We start from the raw sequence: 6,000 nt of genomic DNA, 5'->3' as shown, positions 1-6,000 counted from the left end.
CTTTCAGCGCTCATTTAATACGTTCAATTTTTTTTATCTCCCATTCCACGTAGTTTTTGAATCAACATTTTTATTCTCTTAATATTTTTACTTTAAAAAGGTATACTACATTCATCTCGCTAAGCTCAACTGTTTTCGAGATAAACGCATTTTAAGTCTGCGATACAACATAATTTTTGCATATCATTGTAGTTAGACCCGAAAAATAAACTTGAAACCATTTGAAGAAATTTGAGATACATTTTTGTAAATTTTTATGATTTTAAGTTATTTTTTGGGTGTAACTGTAACTACAATGATATGCAAAAAATTATGTTGCCTCGCAGATTTAAAATGCGTTTCGTTGAGTTTAGCGAGATGAATGTAGTAGGTATACCTTTTTTAAGTAAGAATATTAACAGAATAAAATTTTTTATTTAGAAAGTATGTAGAGTGGGTAATAAAAAAATTGAACCCATTAAATGAGCGCTGAAAGGCGTATGTGGCGCCCTCTGGATAATACATCATTTTTGGTGGCTAATTTAGATTTCTCGTCTCAAAAAATCCCCGCTTACCAAATTTTGTCTTATTATCCCATGTCTGTTAGGAAATATTCAAGAATAAATAAAATAAAAGTTTTAACTTTGACACCCTGTATTTCGGTTATTATCAACTTTCGTACTAAGGTAAGGTAGCTTAAATCGACATATTTTAACCTCAGGAATCTAGTGTTAAGCTATAGCCCATTCTTTACCAAACACCCTGTATACAGTGTGTCGCATTTAAGATGAAGACACCCTTATATTTCGGCTATCAAAATAAATACAGATTTTAAATTTTGCAGTCATTCATTTTGATGGTTTACACTTTTTAAGATAGTCAACTGAAATTTTAATTTTAAACGCGGCCTACTGCGAATTCACAAATAGGACGAATTTTCAATATTTTGTTTCGCGTTAGAGATATCGCAAAAAGTTATTTGGAAAAATTGTTAGAAATATTATTCTAACCCCACATACCAAATTTCATGACAAACTTCGAACTTTTCGTTTTTTTCAGAATTGGTAGTCAAGATCCTAAAACATGCAATTGGCAGTTCCGAGATGCAGCTCGGCACAACCAATGTCAAAGGCTCAAAAAAATCTAGCCTACCTACAGCCCGAAAATACAGGCCAGGCAAGCGACAATACAGCCGCTGTGCTTAGCGTAAAGAGTGAGACAAATGCGAATTCTGTTCGGCTACTTTTTAGAGAGCCTGCCCTAGGGTAAAGCCGTCGGCGTCGTAGTAATGCTACGCTGCGGGGAGCGTACAATAATTATTACAACTTCAGAGATGAATTAAGCTTTGTTTTATTTTAGATTTTTAGATACTTAAATATTGTATCAAAATTTATAAATTACAGTTTTGAAATAAGTAATTTATATTAATAAATAATTTATTATTGTACATTTGAAGAGGTTAGGCGGCGCCTACCTTGCCTACCCTGACGGGCCGCCCCTGGATTAGTCATTATTTGCGTCTTGAAACTATGAAAATAGTTCTGCTTAAATAGAAAACAGAAACGTACGTATGGGGATGGTGCATCACCTCTGAACCGAACTTAAACATATCAGCTGTTTTTTAATCTTTTACGTTACTCATATTTTGAGTACAAGGAATTAACTTTCGTTGGAATTTTTCCTGGACGAATAGACGGAATGTGACTGCATATTGTAGATTCCATTTCGTCTTCTTTATTCGTCGTCTCATTGCCTTATAAATAGTAACAGGCAGAGATTAAGGATGTTACCAGAAAGTGGTTCCACGAGAAGTTTCAGATTTATTGTTTAGATCTGCGACTTCTTATTTCTCTTTAATAGATGTCGCTACCGAGCGTCCGATACGCAGAATTATTTTTGAAATTCTGCTTAAGGCCATCGGTACATAATTCGCAAATATTTTACGGGTATCCCTACTTTTTCTGTCTCTACATGGCAAATTACGTGTAGTAAAATTCACACTGGTATGAATATGTAAACATTAGTAGAATGTCATCCTACTTGAAAATGTCATCATTAATTTAAAGAGATGGCTTTTGAATGTTCTTGGATAACTGTTATTTTTATAAATGCAAATTAGTATGTAATTCAGTTAATAAATAATGTAATAATTTTTTCACTAACTATGTATTCAGTGATTGTAATAATTTATATGTACAACAAAAACTAATACTCAATCGAGAAAAGTGATTTTTTAATAATATATTGTTACTATAGAATGCTTACAATTTTGAACATCTTTAACAACAAAATTCTTGGATCACAGAATACATTATCCTGATGTATTCTCTGCTTGGATCTTCCACAAATTATACACAATAAATAACTTTTTATTAAGATCACGTCTTAAATCAATTATTTATCAAATACACTATATATCAATATTATTTAATCAACAACTCAAAATATTCCCGATGCCATGTCAAATATTTAAAATTGTCACTGATTGTCACTGTCTGACTGACAGTATGCTGACAATATTCTATTCGATTGAGTGCGTTGTATGTATGGAGACCTAGACAGAGGAGAGGAATCGAGCCTTGAAATTTTTGTACATGATTTTGCCTGTTTGCTTGGTTTCTCGCTAGGGCGGCGGTGGCGTAGAGATAGATGCTACTTTTGCATTGGAGTGAATGTGAAAATTCGAAAATAATTAATTATTCGTAGTTAATATAAGATTATTGGTTTTGGTGGTTAATATTATTTAAATATGAGTGCCAAGAAAGCTTACACTAAAAGAACTTGCTTCGTACCGGGATTTATATCGAGTTATCGTTCCGATAAAAAATTCAAAAGGGAACTTAATGAAGTTAATAAAGACTTTTTATAAATATTTGTCTTTATGTTATTTATAACGTTCATGGATTATACCTATTCGTTTGTATGTTATTTCCTTCGGTGTAAATAAAATTTGTGCCTATTATTGGTTTTTATTTTAACCTGAAAATTATAGTGATAATAGTAGGAGGATCTTGGAAAGTTTTTCTGTCGAAACAATGCATTTTTTGAGACAAAATATTTCACAAAAATTAACATTAATTTTATAAAAGTCAGACTATCGTCTGCGTAGTTTATAGACATATATTTTTATTAACTAAATTTAAACATCTGATAGGTAAGCTTTCAGAATATAGATAAATGATAGTATTCAAAAGAAAAAGCAGTTTAAATTTTGATAAAAAGAATAATTAAAAAAAAATTGATCAATAAACTTCAAATTATTTAAATAACTTTTTAAACTTTTTAAAAACAATTACGTACAGTTAAGTCAATTTTTTCAACTAACAAACTTTTTGATATCAGTTACAAAGATATTAAAAAATTAATTTGCAGTTGAAATACCATTAGTATATAAATGTGGCAGTTAGATAATGTGACAAAATATTTCCGCTTCAAAATAAGCTGTCCTACATATTAAAGTAATGACAAATTTAAATTTGATGTCACATCTCCATCTACAATGGTATAAAAAGAATACACTTTTTACCACACGTGGATATGTTATAAGGGTAAAATAATTTATTTTTGGCATAAAACATATTCAGCTACCCATATATTCACCAATAAATTAATGTCTAATTACGCTAAAAACAAAAATAAAATGAGTTAAATATTAAATAAGTCCATAAGAGCTAATGTATTTGTAGCACCTATTCGAACACTTGCGCCTCTAGCGGCGATTGCTGAAAATTGAATTAGAGGTTGAAAAGTTAGCCCACAAACGATGCATTGCGTTTCCACTCCTTCTTACAGGTCTCCATAGTTGTATGACAAAGATAGATTTGGAAATATTACCACGGACATTGTGTTCATTTTTTCGAATCCTGAAAAAACCAATAAATATTTTTGAAAAATTTAAACGCAGAATGAAAGACTATATTATTACCGAGGGCCGAAAGTCCCTTAGAATAAATAAAAAGTTTATTTTGAATGAGATATTTTAAATTAAATATCACACTAAATTTTCTCTTAGTTTTTCACCCCTGTAACTTATTAAAATAAACATTATAGAAGTTCTCAGGGACTTTCGGCCCTCGCCAATAACGTAATCTTTCATTCTGCGTTTAAATTTTTCAAGAATACTTATTAGTTTTCTCAGGATTCGAAAAAAATGAATCCCCATTTGAATAGCATTGCAGCCGAAAATACGTACCCATCCTCTTAAATAGACAGTTTGGTTTCGTTTCGACTCAGAGGTGTCCATGTAGCCACACTGAAGACGTCCTGACATACAGAAACGTATGTATGAGGATGGTGCATCACCTTTGAATCGAATTGAAACATAAGCTGTTTTATCTTTAAATATAATGTAGTTGACAGATTAAAAAAATTTAAACATAAAGACAAACGCTACTCGTTTAAAAAATTTACTATTCCAAATATATTTTGAATTTAAATAATAATTTCAAAAAATTTGTATATTATAGGTACCCTACTGTTTTGCATAATATATGAAAATATCATTGTTGGAAATAAAAAAAATATGGGTGGAATAGGGCTCCTTTTTAGCATTGGAACCCATACTAAAAAGAACTGGCCACGCCTATGTTAACGCACTAATTGTATTAATAATGTGCTTCTCCCAATTTGACTTACGACATTTACAACATTTAGTGCACTATTGACTGTACTATTACACCACATCACCGTGAAATTGGACTTATTATAAAATATTTATGTCTCGGAATGCGGGACCACTTTGTTATGAATTCAGCAATTGAAAATTTATTACAGCCCAGCTGCTGAAATCTGATATTTTACCGAAGGTCGAAGACAGTTTTTAAGGAGAACCTTATTTCTTATTTCTAATTTAATACCATTTTATTTTTATTTTAACTTCTGTTTATATTATAATAATGAGTAATATGAGTCTATGAGTCTATTTTCCAAGTCCTGATGGTAAAATTAAAAGCGTATGAATTGTACTATTTATGGTTGAAAATTGCTACGTTTGAAGAAAAAATAGTATACTTTATTTGGCAAAGAAGCGACTTTTCTTGACTTGCCCTCTATTACGCGCATCACTTCGTTCGGCGCGTAATATCGGGCGCGTCAAGAAAAGTCATGCTTCTCCGCCTCATAAAGTAATATACTATTATACCAAAATTGTCCAAAATGAAGGTTATCCTTTATATATGTCATTTAAGCCATGTTGAAAAACATTGTAAGTGGGGTTACAATGTTTTCATATCAGGTGTCGATATCGAATATTATAAAAATACAGACAGTACATTTAATGTACTGTCTGTATTTTTATAATATTTTTTGCGTCACTTGATATCGACACCTGATATGAAAACATTGTAACCCCACTTACAATGTTTTTCAACATGGCTTAAATGACATATATAAAGGATAACCTTCATTTTGGACAATTTTGGTATAATAGTATATTACTTTATGAGGCGGAGAAGCATGACTTTTCTTGACGCGCCCGATATTACGAGCCGAACGAAGTGATGCGCGTAATAGAGGGCAAGTCAAGAAAAGTCGCTTCTTTGCCAAATAAAGTATACTATTTTTTCTTCAAACGTAGCAATTTTCAACCATAAATAGTACAATTTATACGCAATTTTTACTCGAAATTAACTGTGACAACTATCAAAGTCGTCTAGATGTTAGAAATTAAAATAATTAAGTCGTCGGTGAGATTTGCGTCTCCCTGGTTACAGTTGTTTGACAGTTTTCTAGTTATTTAAATTTAAACGATGCAAGCGCATACACGGGTCACTCTTTACGACGAACTTTAGCAACACTTTTAATTGATGGAGGCGGAAATCTAGAATGCCTCAAACGACATGGGGGCTGGAAATCAAGCACGGTTGCCGAAGGATATATAGAGGATTCAATAAGAAATAAGAACGATAATGCTCAAAAAATTTTAAACCCTCATGATTCGCCAACATCGGGAATGATTGCTGAAAGTTGTGCTCGACCATCAGTATCATCAACAATTACCAATACGTAGCAAGAGTCGGGAAC

This window comes from Diabrotica virgifera, chromosome 5 (assembly GCF_917563875.1).
Source record: "Diabrotica virgifera virgifera chromosome 5, PGI_DIABVI_V3a".
In the NCBI taxonomy this organism is placed as follows: Eukaryota; Metazoa; Arthropoda; class Insecta; order Coleoptera; family Chrysomelidae; genus Diabrotica; species Diabrotica virgifera.
This window is presented reverse-complemented; position numbering follows the sequence as displayed.